The sequence below is a fragment of the Mustela nivalis genome (genome assembly GCF_964662115.1).
Source record: "Mustela nivalis genome assembly, chromosome: 6".
In the NCBI taxonomy this organism is placed as follows: Eukaryota; Metazoa; Chordata; class Mammalia; order Carnivora; family Mustelidae; genus Mustela; species Mustela nivalis.
In genome coordinates, this window is record NC_139025.1 from 90,954,847 (window position 1) to 90,975,103 (window position 20,257).

General features: G+C 38.6%; 1 long non-coding RNA gene across 1 annotated transcript in view; it reads left to right on the forward strand.

The window, feature by feature from the left end:
* LOC309866525 overlaps positions 1-13,598 on the forward strand; it is a 107,978-nt gene extending 94,380 nt beyond the window's left edge. Inside the window, exon 5 of the long non-coding RNA XR_014312732.1 lies at positions 11,868-13,598. This is a non-coding gene — a long non-coding RNA (uncharacterized lncRNA). The remainder of the gene's footprint in view (positions 1-11,867) is intronic.
* The last annotated feature ends 6,659 nt before the right edge of the window (positions 13,599-20,257 follow it).

Consider the following 20,257-nt stretch of genomic DNA (forward strand, 5'->3'; position numbering starts at 1 on the left):
AGTGAGCATTCTCTGGCTTGGTCAGAATTTTTTCATCTCATGCCTCCACACTCCTACATTCCCTCTCTACCTGAACGGTTGCTGGATATTTAAACACAGCTCAGGTCAGTCATACACACACACACACACCTCCAGGTCACCCGGAAGCCAAAGGGAGATCCCTTTCACTAAATCACTCAAAGGAAATGAGAACAAGGAAACCATGTATGTCCACCCGGGAAATCAAATCACACAGAGGATGTACAGTAACTGTGATTTAGTTGATCCATGAGTGTTGTTCATAACAGCAATTCTGACTCTCTTACTTGCTGTTACAGATGTTTTCTCCCTTTCGCCTAGATTCAACAGCAGCAAACTGGCCATATTCTCACTTCGATGACAGTGATAATAATAAAAATAATGTAACTTACATGTGCCAGGCACTGCAGGTTAATTTATTTAATCCTCACATCCCAAATGACCTAAGTATTATCCTAATTCTACAGAGGAAGGCATTTAAGTCTTATTCAAAATCACATAGCTACAAAGTATCAGAATCAATATATAAGATTCAACTTAAGCACATGACATTGATGTGCTTACCAACTATACTATATTTTACTAGTCATGGAATGATTCCATCTTTAGGTCACCATCTCCCAAGAGGAAAGAATAGGATTACAAAGAAGTATGGAAGACTGGGTTTTCCTCTCTGATGTCTACTCTTAACTCATTGTTATACATTTGTGGTGTGCAGGTAATATGCCAGAGTCTGTCTATGGTCTGAGGACACAAAGATGAATAGCATATGGTTACCGCTTCCGTTATCCATTGGAAAGGAAAACCAGGTAGACGAATGCAGTTCACTATGATGCTGCAATTGAAATGTACACAAGGTACTATGACAGCACTGGGGAAAAAAAGAAAGCCCAAGGAATTCAATGCTCTTCTTTAACTTGTCACAGCCTATCTCCAGGAGATTAGTAGATCTTTTAAGGGAGAATCCAGAATAGCTTCATCCTCAACCAAGAAGCTTTGTAGAAGTGACTATCTGCTTCCCCTTCCCTGGACTAAGAAGGAAAACACTTATCTAGGTCATCTCCATTCATTTACTTGGAATCAGAGGCTCTTCTTTTTTTCTTCCACACCTACAGCTTTATGAGCCAGAAACACTCAGATCAATTTGGAGCAATTTGTGTCAGCAATGCAGAATTGGGCAGTAACTCTCTTGGGCTACTTCCTTGACATCTGGAATCCATGAAGGTACATTGCTTGGTTTAATTAGAACCTCCTACACCTCTACTTCCAACTTCACAGCAATGAGACTTGATATTAAGTCGTATGAGCCATAGATATATGGATAACTAGAAACAAGCTATCATTTTCCTGGGCCACTCCCTAACAGATGATTTTCATCATTAGGACATACCACCAGTTGGGCTGGCTTCACTGCTTGGGCATGGCTCAATAGCAGAGAACCACATTAGATGGATAGTTTTATAGAAAAGCCAGAAAATGAAAATCCCCTAGTAAAGAAAAGGAAGAACTTTATAAATGATCTAGGATAGCTAAAAATCCCTTTTCTTTTTTCTGAAGTAACCAAATTTCTTCCTTTTCTACCTAAAAGTAGCTAGTATCTTTGTAATCAAAGTCTGTTAATTTTTCTAACCAGACAGGGTAAAAACAGGGGGATTTGGTCCCTCGCAATAAAATCTATGGGACTACAACTAGAAAAATCTTAAGAACAGGTTGCCTGGCTCACCTTGAATAAAGAAAGTTGTTAGGAGCTTCTGACAGACTGAGGGCTGAAGAGAAGAAGATCTATAGAGGGTTTCTTGGACCTAGTGGGATGAGATCAGGTAGTCGAAGATCTGGGCATCCCTACTACCCAACACATCACTATGGATGCCCAGGTTGGGATTAAGAGCTTCCTAAAGACTATGAGCAAGTGGAGGATAATCATCTCACCCAAGAACTGCAGAGAACAGTATTCAGGAAAGCCTTCTGTCTGGTAAGCAACTGGACCTGGAGTTTTTATGGAATAAAAGATGAGAATGTTATAACCTGTACTTTAGAAAAGACCTGAAAGGCAAACAAAGAAAGGAGATATACATATCTATGATCTCTAGAAAAGAAACATTTCTACAGTCTATCCTACAAAGAAAAGACTATATAACAGCTTGGGGCAACCCATCGGAGATCAACTACCCTGGTTTAGGAGAAAATGTCACACAGAGTGAACTGTTCTATCACTGGATACAGCAAGCCTTGCGATCAGCAATTACGATTGCTTACCATAGGAGATTATAAATGTGGACATATCTATGAAAAATAACTAGGATTGCTGATAATGCAATAACTTTTCACCTTACATACACCCTCTGCCGGTAAGGGACAATGTCTCTGAATACAAGGAACAATGAATTCATGAGGGTACTCAGTTGAAAGTACTGGTTTGTTTCACATCCGCTGTCAGATAGGCCTCTTGAAACTCCTGTAAGAATTGGGAACAGTGGCCTGAGGGTAAAAGGCTCATAGCCCAGGAACTGATCCCTTGAGCCATCCAGATCTCAATCCCTGACGATTTTGATTAATCCATGCTGACAAACCAGATTTGGATCAATAGAAATTATCTGTAACAAGAAACTAATTGTGTATTTAGTAAGTGCAGTGCAATTTTTGGTGGCTGTAAATTTATATGGAAAAGACCTTATTGACTTTTGAAATCAAAATTCATACCATTTTAAGGTAATATTGCCTTAGGTTATAATAAATTACAGTGTTCTACTTTCTCTCTTGGGTAATAGATGGTCTGAAGGCATCTAATCTGTTTACTTTTAGCCTATGCATATTCTTTAATTGTTATTTATGGAGACTTCAGATCTATTTACATAATGTAAAAAAGCACAGAACATGTACCTCTTATGCTACTTTCATACACCATCCCTGTTTAAATGAAGCAGCAAATCACAGCCAATTTCAAGCCACGTTACAATCTCAGCTCAAATTATGCAGTGGCTTAGAACAGTAAAAAAGATGTCCCTAAAGTTGCATCATCTTCAGGATACAGGAGACCTCAGGTGTTAGAGAGCTGCTGAGAGGCAAAGTAGATGAACCAATGAACCAGTGTTGAATTTATATTGTACTTTTCACACAGGAAGATTATCTAGGCCTGCAGCACACCTATACGTGAATCCATGTGTGACGTCTAACTCTTTGCACTTAATTTCCTTATGGACCATTTTTCTGGAAAGGAAGATGGGAAATTTCAGCCAGCCGCCAATGGACTGAGACCCGCCAATCTCATTTCACATCAAGCAGGTGTCCCAGACCAGGCTTTGAAACCAAGCTACGGAGGTGAAACAAAGAAAATGCTGTTAGAGCTAAACAGATGGCCCTTTATAGAAGCTGTGTCATCAGCTGAAACTAGGTTTGTCTTGGGGTCTAGGAGCAAACCTTACCTCACAATTTCTTGCAATTTAATGTTATTAAAATCCACTTCTTAGCAGAAACTACTAACATATCTAATAGAAGGAATTTGCTGATCGTTCTACCCTCAAGGAGGAGAAAAGTCCAAAGGCCAGGACTTGAGGTCACGGATCTCTGAGGGAAGGCCGCAGGGTCAGTACTCTGTCAAAGAAGGCGACGCCTCTTAACCGGGTTGCTCTTTTTCAGGCCAAAAACAGAACTGCTCAACCATTCTCAGCCTTAAATGGATAAAAACCCCTTTGAATATTCACTAGTTTCCTCTAGCATACCTGCATCAGTTTACATTAAGGATTTTAAGCAGACTATTAGTGTTTGTTCTGAAGAGTTGTACCACTGTACCAAGCGCATGTAGGGCAATAGGAAAGGGTAAAGAGCCCTTGTTTAATAGAATTTACATGCTATGTGACTCTAAATTGTTTAGCTGCCTGATAGAATTTTTATAAAGCCTAAAATAAATATCCATAAACTTAACAGATATGCAGGAGAACTGAAAAGCTGCTTGTTTTATTTCTTCAAAGGTCACACTTTTTTCCTATGACATAACAGTAAATAGCATGATAAAATGCCTTCAATATATCATAAATCATGAAAAATTACCATTGACTTTTCAGAATAGTTTGGGATATAAATACTTTGAGATTAATGTTATAAATGCTTTCCAAATGCAAGCAAGAAATATTGCCAAACTCATAATTGCACAAATAAGTCATAAATATGAGACAAATTAAAAATTAGAAGGATGTTAGTCACACTTAAAAGAATGGTTCTAGAATAGTCCAGTTTACTCATGAAATACATTGGGTTGAAATTATATAAATTTAAAAACCATTAACGGTGGACCCAGGACTACTATTCATATATCGGAAAATCTGTTTGATATTGTCCCCTGTGTGTCTCCAGATTATAAATCATCTGGTTCAAGGGCCCCACCTTATAAATTCAAATAATCCTTCAGCCGACTAATATATTTACTTACCGACTATCCTAGTATCATTTAAAATAAATAACAAGTATTAATGGGTATTACGGAGGGCACATATTGCAGGGAGCGCGGGGTGTGGTGCACAAACAATGTATCTTGAAACACTGAAAAAAAATAAAATAAATAAATAAACAAAAGAACTGACGAGGTAGATTTTAAGAAGATACAATAGCAGTATGCAGGGTTGCCTGGGTAGCTCAGTGGGTTAAAGCCTCTGCCTTTGGCTCAAGTCATGATCCCAGGGTCCTGGGATTGAGCCTGACTCTCTGGCTACCTGCGATCTCTCTCTGTCAAATAAATAAATAAAATCTTAAAAAAAAAAAAAAACAACAATAGTAGTATCCAAGGCCACCTTCAAGAATATTTATCTATTTTTTAAACTACATCTCAATTCCTTTGTGTCATCTATGCATAGCATATTTCCAGTTAAATTTTCTCAATATCTTGAACCTCATAAACCAGGAACAAGCAGTCTCTGATCTATAACCAACTCTGGACCAGCTGCCTGTTTTTGAAAATAAAGTTTGATTGAAACTCACCTACACCTGTTGTCTATGACTTTCTTTACCCTATAGTGATAGAGTTGAATAGCAGCAGCAGAGACCATATTGCCCACAAAGCAAACATTTCCTGTCTGGCTCTTTACAGAAAAAATTTGTCAACTTATTATAAACACAAAGAGAACTTAGGATCTTTAACCAAAACATGGTGATCTCCTCACAGTTCCTGCAATTTGGAGGCATATCATATAGTATGTTCACATTATCACATATCCTCCATTCTAGTTACATATTACTGCATAACAGGATACTCCAAAACTTAATGACGTAAGACAACCACCGTTGTTTCATATCTCGTGATTTTTGTGGATCAAAAACTTGGACAATTCTCAACTGAGCAATTGTTCTGCTCCATGTGGTGTTCATGAGTTTCACTCATTGGAATTTAGCTGGCTGCTGGCTTGTCTGGAGGACGTAGGAGAGCCAGGGCCTATCCGAGTGACAACTTCAATAGGGTGGTTGAACTTCTTAGATGGCGATTCAGGGTTCCAAGGTATCCATCTTCCAGTCTTCTTAAAGGATAGTCCCAGAACTGACATAGCATCCCTTCTTCTTCAGGCCATCCCAGATTCAAGGGGAAAGGAAACACCTCAGAGAGAAGAATGTCGAAGAGTTGGTGGCCATCTTTAATCTCCTACCTCCTAACTTCTCTCTTTGCCTCAAATCGTTTTCCAAAGTCTGGTCGGATACTCCTAAAATACCAATTTCATGATGTCTCTTTCCTTCTCAAAAGCCTAAAATGGCTTTCTCTTGCCTATTTGGTTAAACTCCTCTCCCTAGTTTTAAAAGCCTATTATATCTGCTATCACAATCTTACATCCTTTTGTATTAGTCTCTTCACTGATCATTAGCCTGTTTGCTGTTATCAATATCTTTTACTTTCACTTACTCCATTCTGTATTACAGGGAGATTGACCCCTGCAGACATTTTTTTTTCCCCCCATAGGCTCCTTGTCAGCTTCTATCTGGATGTGGTCCATGGAAGACATTGGCAGGTGATGGAGCAGGGGGACAGACAGGAAGAAGCCAGGATATTTCTCTTGTTCTCTCTGCTTCATGTAGACCTCTAGCAGCAAATGCATTTGTATTTCTCCATTCTTCCAGCACCTACTGGTTAGGGCTTCTCTAGTTCTGTCCTCCCCTGGGTGGCCCTGGTCTCGGAGCTCCAGAAACTCTATCTTCTCCCTTGTCCTTCCACCCCAAGTTTTGCTGGCAGCTTCCAGAACTTGCTAATCTTTAATTGCCACACTGTCTCCTATTGGTCATCTCAAGTCATCACCTGAAAATCAGTTCCCTGAATTAAATTTCTTCTGTGTTAAATGCTTAAAGTGATTTATAATCTCCTGATCAGATCCCAAAAGATACAGCCCTCAACACAAAGCATCCACTGAAAGCCAGGCAATTTCCTAGCTGGTCTTCTACTTGCCATGTTCTTATCACTATATTTTTGGCTTGGACATCTGGCCTCATTCTCCAAAGACAGCTCAAGCTCTTACTTCCTTGCAAAGGCTTTTGACCTCACTCTAGGGTTTGGCCCTCCAAATCCACTGTTAGTTGGTGACTTCCAATGTGTACATATTCCCAGTTTGCAGTTTGTTGAGGATGCTTCTGCTATCCTGTGGTGCCCAAAGTTCCCAGCAAAATGTCAGTGCATAGGCAGCACTCAATACATATGGCCCTGATTCACTGGCTTTATCTTTTAACCTATTGTTGACTATAATACCTTCTAGGTCTGACTAATTTCTGTTAGACATCAAGGCTAAGACAATCTTCACCCTGAATAGCATCCTAACTGAATTTAGGAATGCTCTTCTGTTCAGTGCTCCTGTTCCTTTTTGCCAGTCTGGATGAACATGTTATAATGGACAGAGAGAGACAGAGGCATTTTGGGGTGGGGGAAGGACACAAGATGTAACTCAATGTCCTATATGAAGTAGATACCAAATAAGCATTAAGTGAATAGGATATAGCCATATCATGACTGATGAATTCATGGGGAGAAGCCAATGAATGAAAATTTTAAACATGGCACAGTCCTTTCAACCCTTTCATAAAGTACAATTAATTTTGGTATTAAAAAGCAAATATAATTTAATTTACATCTCTTTAAATAAAATCATATTAAAAGGGAGAAAGTGCCATAAGAAGTAGGTATAATTAGTTAAGATTCAGTCTCTAAACTATGTCCCACGTTCCTTAAACCCTGAATATTTTGTTTATTTTGTTTCTCTGGTTCTGTAACAGCACCAGAAATATAAAAGGTATTCATTAAATATCTTAATTGTTTGAAGCTATATACTAGCTGTGCTAGTATTCTGTATACTATAAAAACAAATTAAATAAATGATGTTCCTGCCTTGTGGTTGCAAAATTGTCTTATAAAAGAGACTGCTTTAGGCAAAATTGTTTCATTTGGGGGTTCTCTTTTGCCAAACAAATTACAAACAGGAAAGCTTGCTGCAGCATTTGCTGATTTAGGAGCCAAAAAAGTGTAGCTATTTTGGACCAGAACATGGTCCAGTTTGAGTTATGAAGATCTGGCATTACCTAACTCAGCTTCTGGTACTCCAAGATGACATCAGAAGGAGCCCCACTTTCTCTTGCAAAAAAGTCTTTTAGCTGGCTAATTTTGAAAATGAATTTCTCTCCCACTGCTGTTTGTAACCACAGAGACAGTCGTTTGAATGCTTTACAAAAAAGGCCTCAAGCCTCCTCGTGTTTCACCTTTTCATTGCACTGACGATCATTTAGAGGGCAGACTTGTTCCAGACAGCTTTAATTAAACTGTACCAAGGACGCAGATAGATGTCAATGGAAGTGATCCATAACATGAGGCTAAGCATGTATTTAACAGTGTTCCGTCCAGTTCAATCACCTTCTAGCATTTCAGTGGCTTTATATTCGTGTAGCAAAGACTGAATGTGTGTATTTGTTGGTTGTTTTTTTTTTTTTTTTTTTTTTTTAAGCCATCCCATTAGTGACCATATGCCTGGGCTTCGATGGATACAAGAACTGTCTGCAATCTGCCAGGGATTTAGGGACATCAATAATTTGTGAATAGTCATGTTGGTACTGGTCGAAGGGTTAAGTGCTCTGCACACCAGGGGCACCTCTTTGGGGATTTGAACTCTTAGTTGACTGTTAGGAACCTTATCCCCTGTGAGGTTCCTACTAGATGCTGCTTGTCAGAGGCTTCCAGCTGTATGTAGCTGGGAAGCATTATTAGCTCTGGGATTTAAAGATCTGTGTTAAGTACTGATAAAATGGTGTCTTTGAGTTAAAAAGCAGGGAGAGTATATCGCAGCACCCTCAAGGAGGTTTTCATGCTCCATATTCAGCTTATGGTCTTTGTTTTTTCTTCTTTCGTACATTCCTTGTGAACAGATAGCACGGCATCACTTTGAGAAAGCGGTTATGTTTGATATTTGTTTCTACAGCTTGCTGGTAGATTAGATGGCATCAGTCTAAGTGGAAAAATAGATGTCTCCTTAAAATAAGAGAAATTGTGTTACAAAAACTTTTTCTTCCCATTCCTCTACCCAGAGGGTGAGAAATAGGTAATGTGAATGATTTTTGAAATTTAACTTATCTTAATGGTTTGCATGAAGATTTCTCAAATATGGTTGCTTTAATACCGAAAGCAACAAAAATCATATAAAATCTTTTGTTTTGTGTGCAAGCCTGTAACTTCATGTATACCTAACCCTTGCCGGACATGCTTACTATTGTGGCCCATGTCCTTGGCACATAGACAGTATTTAATAAATGCTTGCTGGATGAAGGATGGATGGATGGGTGGATGGATGGATGGGCAGACAGATGGACAGATGGAAGAGAGCAAGGCAGAAGGGAAGGAAACGCTTGGGAAAACAGTATGTCAGTCTGACCTGCGTGAAAGTATTTGTTCTCTTAACATTTTCTAGAAGGTGTTTTGGATCTCAGAGTGGATGTTTAGCATTAAAACGTGTTTTAACGGTTTTAATGGATATAGATTTCAGAGCTAGCTTACATTATTACTATCTCTTAATAATAGTAGCACTTAGTTTCCTTGTTGGGATAGGAATAATTACGTTGTGATGACAGCTTTCCATCAGATTATATTTTTTCTGCCACATATCTAGACGTGGTCTTGTTTTAATATAACTGAATACTCCCATAGTAGGTATACTGTGGTTTCATTAAGGAGGATAATGATTATTAAGCAAAGGGGTCTTTAGTCTTTGTCTCTGAATATCTAACTGATCTTAAAGATAGTTTGTCTAGTTTGCAGTTGATATTCTATATGTGTTTGTTTCCAGTAATTTCAGCCTTCTTACCCTGGAGTAGTTTTACCCATCCCTTAATTGTGCCTAGCTGATGTCTAGAAAGTCTTTTTAAACTTCTTAACTGCACAATGAGGCCTCAGTGGACACCTAGATTGTGTCTGCTTGGGAAAATGCCAAGCACTAATGAGTATTTTGTTTAATGTAATGGAAACTGAAAGTGCACAGCTTCTTCCTTGACTGATCAATGCCCACTTCTGTTGTTTGAATGTATCTATACATTCTGAATTCTAGAAGAAAGGTCACAGAGGGCAGAGCACTTAGTGTCTTCCCAGGAAGGACTGGGGGAGTCGGAACTGTGTTTATATGGGGCTTAGTAGGTAGAAAGCACTTGAGTTAGCACTTCGTCTGCTCCTTTTCTATGTTCAGATATGCCACTGTGACTTTCAAACCCATAATCTTACACTTTTCCATGTTAATTTTCAGGTTTCACATTAATTTAAGAAAACAACGAGGAAATAAATTATGTCATTAAATGCCAGACCAGGCAATACGTACTTACTTCTATGTAATTGTCTATTTATGTCATCGTGGTTTTATTATTATGAAAAAATTTGGCATATATTTATGTTATTGCTTACTTTTTTCCAAGTTCACATACAATGTGTCACAAATCTTAAAGTAAATAATTAAAAACTATTTCTTAGTTACATTACAAGTCATATTTGCTGGAAAACCAAACTGTAAGCAATTCAGTAGGCCAGTATGATCAAGTATGTTTGGGTGAAGAATAATAAGTTCCATGTGGTACTAATGTTCTACACACAACCAACTGGAAAGAGTAGAGGGTGTTTCTGAAATTTCAATGAACTATATCTGGTTGAATAGATACAGAGCTCCCTTTGGTAGTATTTATAATTTATAGACTACTTGAATGTGCTAGATAATTTTCAAAAATAAAGATTTCAAGCTATTTAAAAACTTAAAAGAGATTTACCTCTCCTCTAAAGCTACCTAGGTTTAGAGATTTCGTAAAAGTTCTGTGGGGATGGTAAGAAAAGATGGGCTTTGAATATGGAGAGTAGAAATAATCTAATTCCTCACCTTTGAGTGTAATGACTCACTTTCTCTATTTATTTCCAAGCCATCATCTTGCTTCAGTCATACTATCTCATGCCTTTGGAGACTCTGAAACTATGCAAGCCTCCCCAAATTAGAGTTTATCAAAGAAACCTTGCCTGACCCTTAATAACTGTTACTATACCGAAACACCGTAATACCTTAACTAAGTTGCTTATTACACTAAGCATGAAGTCCTTTGACCCTTAAGGTTCAATATTGATCAGCCCTGCTTCTGTCAATACTTGCCTCTAGTGTCAACAATGTCCAATGTGGAATAAATTTAGGAATGGATAGTCTTTTTAATCCACAGACATTCCAAATATTTAATTCTTATGCATGACAGTTTCTATACAATTAAACAATTTGTTTATTTCCTCTGTACTCTTAATTAATGATTGGAGATCGGGCATCATTGTGAGTATATCATGAAATGTCATTACAATAAGAAGTTAGCTGTAAATGATCCTCATAGGAGGTACAGGACTCACGTAAAAATCTTCACCGATAAAATGTTACTCTAAATGAGACTTAAAGCAAATGCACACAAATTCAACAAAAGTGGCTGAGCTGTTTTTTAGTTCTGAGGTCATGGGGCAGGGGGGAATATTCTAGTGCTTGCTTTACCCTTGGATAATGCAATAGCAGGTTCATTTTTCTTAAGCTGTGGTATTTTTCAGATTGTCAAATGTGTATCAGAGAGTTATTCTTTTGGCAAGTTTTATGAATTTCAGTTCCATTTTCTTGACAATTTAAAATTCAATTATCCAATTATAACTAAAGGTCATTAGTCTAATGTGGCAACTTTGTGACAGTTTTAGTTACAGGAGAATTTCTCAGTTTAGAGAGGAAATTCTCCCATATAAGAAATTTTTATTGTACTTAGAAGTTGGATGATATTTGAAAATATTTTTTCTCTTGTGCTTTTATTATTTATTAATAAAAACATATACTTAATTTCTCTCAATCCCATATTATAATGTACAGTGTCTCATGTTTCACTTCTATGATTAACATTACCAAATAACAGCAAATGATAATGCTGTTAATGATGTTATTATCATCAGATTGTCTTAAATGTTCCTTTAGGGTTGCTTTCCTGTGTTTTAAGTAACTTTAACCTGCACATCACTTCCAGATCTAGGGAAAGGCATTCTCATTTCAATCATGTTACAAGTAGAATTTCTGCTAAGATTACAAACCAGAAAAGTTAGATACCTAATATTTTAACATTAGTGCCATTTGGTGTGATAATGGAGAACTCCTCAGGCAAAACATACCACAGAACGAGACACAATGGATGCTCGCTGGCTGTCACGCCAGTACAAGATACAAAAATCTTTATCCCTATCCCACCCCCAAAGAAATTGACTTTGCAGTGATAGATAAATAAATATGTTCAACAGCTATTGATTGTGCACTGCTCTGTGCAAGGTCAACAGTGAAACTCATCATTTTTCTGTTTTTGCATTTTAGAGTTCCAGGCATTGCTGGAAGCAGAGATGGACAAGACGTTACCCACATTGGTTCTGGGATCCGTGACCCATTTACCCCAAAGAGAAATGATCCACATGGCAGCCTGGCTTAGCACCTAGACCACCAAACAAACGTTCCACCATTCCGCTTCAGGAGTAAGCTTTTACACTCACTGTCCTCAACACCATTCTGAAATGTCTTTGTCTTACTGGTGCAAAGCTGACCTAAGGATTTTAATACTGAAGCCCACAGTTAACAGGTAAAACCCCAAATCAACTGTTCTACCCAAGTATAAACATACGTTTTGCTTCAAGGGTTCAAAAATATTTCCTATTAACACAAATTCCCTGAACTGTTAGCTCCCTGCAACAGCTCTGTAAGTCAGCTTTTTCTGAGCCATTTGAAATGTAAATGGACTGATGGTTGTGATTTACCAATTATGTCAGCACCATCATTTCTTGTCCACTGACCAGAGAAATTGTAGGTGTGGATGAGAGTTGTATCTGGCATCCAATATGGCTTCCCTTATCAATTCACTTTTAAGTCCCATCATTTAGCAGAGAATGCTCTTTTCTATATCACAGATTGTTGTATTCATCCACTATTGGGCTAAGCACGAATTTACCCACATTATCTCATTTAATCCTCATAGCTATCCTCCAAATTGTAAAGAGATTAAAATGACTTGGACAGGGTCATTAAAAACTAAAAAACCAGAACTTGAACCAAGGTCATCTGACAGCAGAGCTCTTATTTTTAATCACTTCCTTTAGACTGCTTCACTAAGAATTGTCTTTCCATAATTAAAATTAGATCATAAATTTTTAAAAATCTGTTAGAATTCACAGGGAATTCTAAGAACATAAAAACTAACTTGATTAAAATGGAAGCTTTTTATTAGTGTCCTGCAGATAGAGGTAGACATCAGAGGCAGGTACATTTACTTCTGATTTACAGGTCGGTGTGCGGGAGCAGAAAACGTGGTGATAAAAGACCCTTTCTGCCTTTGTAGACATTTAGCCCATTCTTCCACCACCTAATTGTTCAGACACATATCCTGCAATGTCTTTCAACTTTCCCACCATAGTCAAAAGATTCTGCACCCCTATTTGAGTATATATAGTGAGGACTATTTTGAATAAAGGGTGAATGTGACTTTCATTTTACCTTGTGATAGATAAACGAGTCAGTAAAGTTTCCTCTTGAAATTTCTCCAAGGAATGGCATGCATTTCCAATTAATCTCATAATTTGTCTTCAACTGTTTGGTCATGTTCCATAACTGATAGATGTTATTTTAATTCAGATTAAAAAAAAAAAAAAGACCGAGGGAAAGAGAGAATGGTCAAGCCAGAGAATAAGGTATACACCAGCTTTTGGACACATTCTATTCACCCAGTCAATCAATATTTTTTGAGGCCCCAACACACTTTGGCTGATCTCTGTGAACAATCACTATTGTCAGTTCTTAACAAAATTACAAAAATGGGGCGCCTGGGTGGCTCAATGGGTTAAGCCTCTACCTTTGGCTCAGGTCATGATCCCAGGGTCCTGGGATCGAGCCCCACATTGGGCTCTCTGCTCAGCGGGGAGCCTGCTTCCTCCTCTCTCTCTCTCTCTCTCTCTCTCTCTTCCTACTTGTGATCTCTGTCTGTCAAATAAATAAATAAAATCTTTTTTAAAAACATTGCAAGAATGACTTGCCCGAAAAAAGCCATCAAATTGCTGGCAAATCTTGCTCAGGACCTAGGACAGGCTACCTCTTACTTATCAAAGAGTGGGCATCAGTGGAAAATCATTTAAGTCTCTAGAAAAGATGACTTTTAAAGAGAAATTTACCTGTTGGAACCTGGTGGACCAGGAGATAGAAGACACTTGGAGTCTGGATGAAGCTGTGCAATGAAGGCAAGAAAAACAGATAATGCCAGAAAGTAAAGAAATGTTGAGAGAATAAGAAGAACACCACATTGGCCTTTCATATGGCTTACGTGATAGCACCCAAATCCTTTCACACTGCACTCAAAGTCTTCTACAAGTTGACGCCAACACTCTGAGAGCCTCACCTCCCAGCACTGTCCCTGTGTTTTCTGTCCCACCACCACACCATGGCCTTTTCCCTAGAGACATGGCCCACTTTCCCACGTAAGTGCCCTTGATTGTGCTTCCTCCTCTATCCCCACGTCATCTGCCTGGAAAAGTCTTACTCAGGTTTTGAGTCTTTCAGTCCCACTCTCTTTCCATGAAAACTTTGCAAACTTCTCTCCCCGACCTCCACTCACTAACCCCAACAAGCAGAAGGAACCACCTTCTCCCTGAGCCTCTCGCGAGCTCTTTCAGTATCTTCCATGCCGGGCTGGCATTTGCTACAGGTCAAAAAGCCTATCTCGTTCATCTCCATATACCAAAGGCATAGTCAGCATTTAATACATTTTATTGACATGTGTTCCTTCCATATGTCCAGGCTGGTTTCTCTTCCTGGCTCCACCCTAATACCCCACCTCGTGATAATGATGATAACTAATATTTGTAAAATACTCCATAAACTGCCAAACACCTTCAAATCTGCATGAGTTTTCTAGAGCTACCATCACAAAATACCCTAGACTGGGTGCCTTATTGGAAATTTGGGGTTTTTTTGCAGTTCTGAAGGCTAGGAATCCAAGATCAAGGTGCCAGCAGGTTGGTTTCTTCTGAGGCCTCTCTCCTGTGCTTGTAGACAGCCATTCTCTCACCTCCTTTCACGATTGCCCCTCAGTCTGTGTTGTCTGTGTCCTAATCTCTTTTTATAAATGCACTACTCATATTGGATTAAGGCTTACCCCTATGACTTCATTTTACTTCATTAATGCTTTAAACACCCTATCTCCAAATGTAGGTGTATCCTAAGGTACTAAAGGGTAAGACTTCAACATATGCAAGGGGCAGGAGTTGAGGACACAATCCAGCACAGGCCAATATCCATGATCTCATTTATCCCCTCAAGCAGTAGCTAAGCCGCTCTGTACCTCTGCACTATTTTGTGAGCTTTGAAAGACAGCTCTTCTATGCCTAGCCTTACTCCTTCAAGGCTTCCCTCGTCTAGACCTCAAGTCTATTTATTTTGGAAAGGGGCTTTGTTCCTTAATGGGCGAATAAAAACAATACTTCAAAATTCTATCATTTCTTACAGAGTGTAAATTGTCAAAAGCAAAGCCCTGATGTCAGTATAAGAAGAAAATAGAAAAACTGCCTCTTTTCTAGCACAGAGAACACAGGAAGGCAATGAAATACTTTGGGGGCATATTTTGTAGTTAGTAAAAAAACTAAGTAAGGGATTTAAATAAAGGTGCATGTATTAGCCATTTCAACTGAACAAATGCTGGCCTAGTTATAAAGGGAATCAGGCACTTGCTACCTAATACATCGGCCTACATTCTGACCCCAAGACCTGAGAAACACCCATCACGTGAATAGTTCCTTTCCTGTGAAGAAAAGGGCTCTTTTCAAAAGGGTCCTAATCTCAGGCCAAAGTAGGGAGCTCTGTGTGTTCTACAGTCTGTTAACTAAGAGTTTCTTTAGAATCCTTCAAATTCCCCTTGTTTCCGTGTTAATTAGGGATGAGCAGGGGATTCTTAATAGGTAGGAAGACACTGTGTTTTGCGACTTTCAGCCATTTCTGTCTCCTCCCTCATAAATCATTCTCATGCCATGCCCAGAAGAAGTGGCCACATGCAACCCGATGCATTTCAGCATTTCATTTGAGCTCCAGGAGGATGACATGGCATATGCAACATTGACCATGACCTCGATGTGGAGCTGGGCCAACGCCAGACCTCCCTATCTTCAGAAGGGCAGTCACTATCCCCATCCTCTTTTCAATTATGTTTGGGGAAGTAGAGAAATCAGGGGGCATGGGTGGCTCAGTTGGTTAAGCACCTGACTCTTGATCTGGGCTCAGGTCATGATCTCAGGGATGAGATTTAGTCCCACGTTGGGCTCTGTGCTGAGCATGGAGTCTCCTTAAGATTCTCTCTCTCCCTCATCCTCGGTTTCTCTACCCACTCACGCTCTCAAAAAAAGAAAGAGAGAGAGAGGAAGGAAGGAAAGGAGGGAGAGAGAAAGAGAGAGAGAAAGAAAGCAGAGGGAAGGAGGAAAAGAAAACTGAAGAAATAATAGAGGCTCAAGACATGGTCATAAGATAATTCCTCTGCCGTCAAGAACGCTCTCTTTTCCTTTTATGAGGTAGAAAAATTTAAAGTCATACCTATGAGAAAGATAGCTTTTGAGATGTTTTGGAGGAGGGTGAGAGGTTGCTGACTCTGCCCTGCCCAAGCCTCTGGTTCTTTTTTCTCTCCTTTCTTCTCCTTGTCGCATCCTCAGGGTTTTAACAGAAACATTTTATATCAACATAGTGATGTGACTTATGTGTGTAAATAAATGCAAAGTGCTGTTAAATGTTCAGGAAGTAGCGTAACCAATTTTTACACGATTTGTGCTAGTGAGTGTTTTCCATTATCATTTCCCATACCTGCTGCCAAAAATCATTCCCCAGAGATCTTTGTGGCAACGTATGTATCCAGATCATGACTGCAAGACCCTGGGACACTGTATGGAGGGGAATGTATTTAAGATTTGAAATTTAAGAACTTTTATTTATTAGGCAATCACTATTTAACTAACAAGGTTCTATCTTGGGGTACACAAATATATATTTGATTTTTGTTTCTAGAATCTTTTTAAGAATATATGTAGACTAATTTTATACTAATTTAAGAATATATGTGGATTGAGAAACAAACTATTTTGTTTCCTTGATTTCATCAACAATGCCCTCTTGCCAGAAGAATTTAGGATGTAGTGATTGTATCAGAATTAGTCTATGGTGATGACTATTCCAGCTCCCAAAACACAAAGGTGTGTTAGAAGACTCTTGCAATTCACAAAGCAAGTTGCAAGCAGTTATGGGAAAATGAGCATTTTTTAAATGAACCTTGATTTTCCTCTCACTTATGTGTATTAGGCTATGAAAATACCTCAGTACTCTTTTTTCCTGGATCTGTGTGGTGTGTGTGCACATCTGCCTACTCAGTCTCACCCTCTCTCCCATCTCCCTCAAGAGCTCTCTCTGCTCTTCCTCTAATTGTTGGGCAGTGAGACAGATGGACAGATCAGGCTAAGCGAGTAGAGCTTGTGGAGAGCAGACACAGATTGACTAACTTTGATGATGGCTTCTAGTGAGTTCTGACCATACACATGGCTGAATTGCCATGAAGCCAGTAAGCCAATCGCCCCAAATAGGTTAAAAGATGACATGGAGAGATTTTAAGTGGAAATGATTTCATTCTTTCCTCTCACCAGTTACATGGTTAGCTGGTTCATGCAATGATTTGCTATACCACATAAGGCTGGCTCACAGTCCCTGGCAGCTTTCTGAAGTCTTGACGGTGTCGGAAATGGACTGTCTCCTGGGAATGTGTAAAGAAAGGAGGTCAGAGCTCCTCTCCTTCAAGGACACTCTCTTCAATCCATTATCTCCTCCCTGAGTGCAATAGTCTAGTCTATCAAAATACAGTGATTGAGCAAAATTTTGTTTCACATGATGAATGCATTGATTTAATAAAGGGTTTGTACTACATGGTATTATAGTTCCCTAAATGAGCACTGAAATCCTAAAATGAGAAAACTTATCATTGGTCCCAGTTAACTCATAGCAACTTCTTTTAAACTGAATATCCTAATAAGATATGAACCCATCTGATACTTTAAAAAAAAAATCAGTTATCTTATATAAGTGCTTAACATTTTCCAGCTATCTTAAAGCCACCTGTTTTTCCTATCATAAGTACATCTGGCTTCAGGCAAACAAATTACAGCCATGGACAACTGACTAATTTATGATGTTTTTATATTTTCATTTTTTTGGCAGACTAATCCAGTTTGATATATTAACCAGCTTTCAGAGATGAATCTTGAAGTCTTGCACTCTTGCAACCTTTTTACTTTTTTCTCTTCCAAACTCTAGAATATTTTTGCCATGTTCTAAAATGTAATTAGAAAACAGAGACAGGGAGAGTGAATCGCTCCCTTATGCTCAGCCCATCTAGTGCCCTTTCCAGCTGACTTCCTAAAAGGAATTGTTTATCTATGTACCCAATGTTGGTGGTGAAAGATCTTTTTATTTTTGATCATTCATTGCTCCTAGGTTCATTGGGCACACTGACAGTTGTGTTTGCACCTAGTTTGAGAACTGCACTTTTGTCCAAATACAATGGGAATTTGGTAGGTCAAACCAAACAGAAGAATCAGTTGCCTGTCTTTGCCAAAGAAATTGGAAATTTTGAGCCACAAGGAATGGAGGCAAGACTATTTTCTGTGGTGGTTCTGCTTCTGCATCTTGAGTTAGAAAGGCCAAGTCCACTCACTCACTCACTCGCTTTCTTTCTCCTTCTTTCTTTCTTTCTCTCTTTCTCTCTTCTTTCTTTCCTTTTTTCCTTTATTTTTAAGATTTTGTTTGTTTATTTGAGAGACTGTGAAAGTGAGAGAGATCACAGAGGAAGAGGGAGAAGCAGACTCGCTGAGCAGAGGCCATTATGAGGGGCTTGATCCCAGGACCACACAGAGATCATGACCTGAACTGAAGGCAGATGCTTAACCCACTGAGCCACACAGGCACAAGTCCAGAGCATCTTTTTGATCTGACAACCCCTTAGGGGTCATCCGTTAGCTATTTATGGGTAATCTTAACTGCTGTGTTGAATATGCCATATTCTTTCTTTAAATATCTACCCCAAGGCCCCAAAGTAATAGATGTGTTTTTAATAAACCTAACACATAAATCATGGATCAGAGATACTCCAAAATGGAGAAACTATCAGAACACCCTGAAAGATTCATTAGAACATTTTTTTTTCCCCAGACATTGTCACCAAGTTAAATAAATGTAGGTCAACTCAAAACAGAGATGAAAAATGGCAGAATGCTTTATGGATTGAGAGTCAAGAATATAAGAATTCTAGTCTTGTCTTTCTTGCTCACTTGTTTAATGACTATAGTGTGCTTATCACATATTCCTAATTACTCTCACCTCGGACCAAAAACCAGAACAATGTCTACAGAAGATTTTGAGCTCCTAAGAGAATAGCTCTCAGTAAGTTCAGTTGTCAGTAATCAAGCCTTCCTTGTAGAAGTATAGAGTGGGCTTGCCTGGATTCAAGTCCTAACCACCCCCCCACCGCGCCCCACCAAAAGCTTGGTACTTAACTCGGAGTTCAAACCTGTTGAATAGAATTAAGAGGTCTACTATTATTGTACATAATACTGAAATGAACATCTTTGAACACATAGATGTGTTTGTGCATTTATATGTTTATACCTATAGGGAGAATTCCTGAAAGATTTACCTAAGATTAGGTAAATTTAAAATGTTCATGTATATGGCTAACTGGCCCTTCAAAGAATTTATACCAAATTTGTGCTTCCGAGTATATTGATGTTCCTATTTCCTCAGACCCTTGTTCACACGATTCATTGTCAATTTTAAATCTGAGTCATCATCCAAAGTCAAAGAGGGAATCTCATTGTCATTTGCCCTTCTTGAAATAAAGATGTGCATCTTTTCATATTTCAGTAGTCTTTCATTAGTTCATGCATCCCCCATTCTCAATTTCGTGTGTATATTTGGTGTTTTTCTTATTGCTTTGTAGTGCTCTTGGTAGATTAAGATCTTTGTAAAAACAGAAAAGTTGGGGAGAAATTCTAATTAATTTCATTCATGGGCAGTATTTATAAATTGGAAAATTTTATGGTAATTGGCATTACTAACTGAAAAAGGACAAAACCTCTCCAGGTATGAACAGTGAAAAGCCCCAGCTATGTATCACCTAAGTTATCACCGTACTAATCACTGAAATAACCCATTTTGTATGTAAAACATAATGCAAAGAAGTCCATGATGTGATCTCTGCCCTTAAGGAGTTCACAGTAAAGAACACGAGACACATTCATGAGAAATGATAATAATCTGAGATCATAAAAGGAACAAGTGATATAGACCATAAAATGGCCTAGGAATTAAGGAAGGGAAGCTCATCTTCCGTTGGAGTAGTTAAAGAACATAAAGAATAGCACTTAAAAGAAAACACATGCTTGAATAGGCAAAGAGATCGATTCAAAGTCCAAAAAGGGAGAAGCCAGTGAGAGACAGCAGTTAAGTAGACATGGGTCTCCATTCAAGAGAGGTTTGGATGAGGGAGCGGTGGGAAAGTTCACACATGGAAAGATGGGTTGGGGTCAAATTATTGAAGGCCTTGGATATCTGGATTAGGTTGGATTTTATGCTAGGGGAACAAGTGAAATTTTTGACCAGAGTATAGACATAATGAAAACAATTTTTAGAATAATAATTTGGACCAG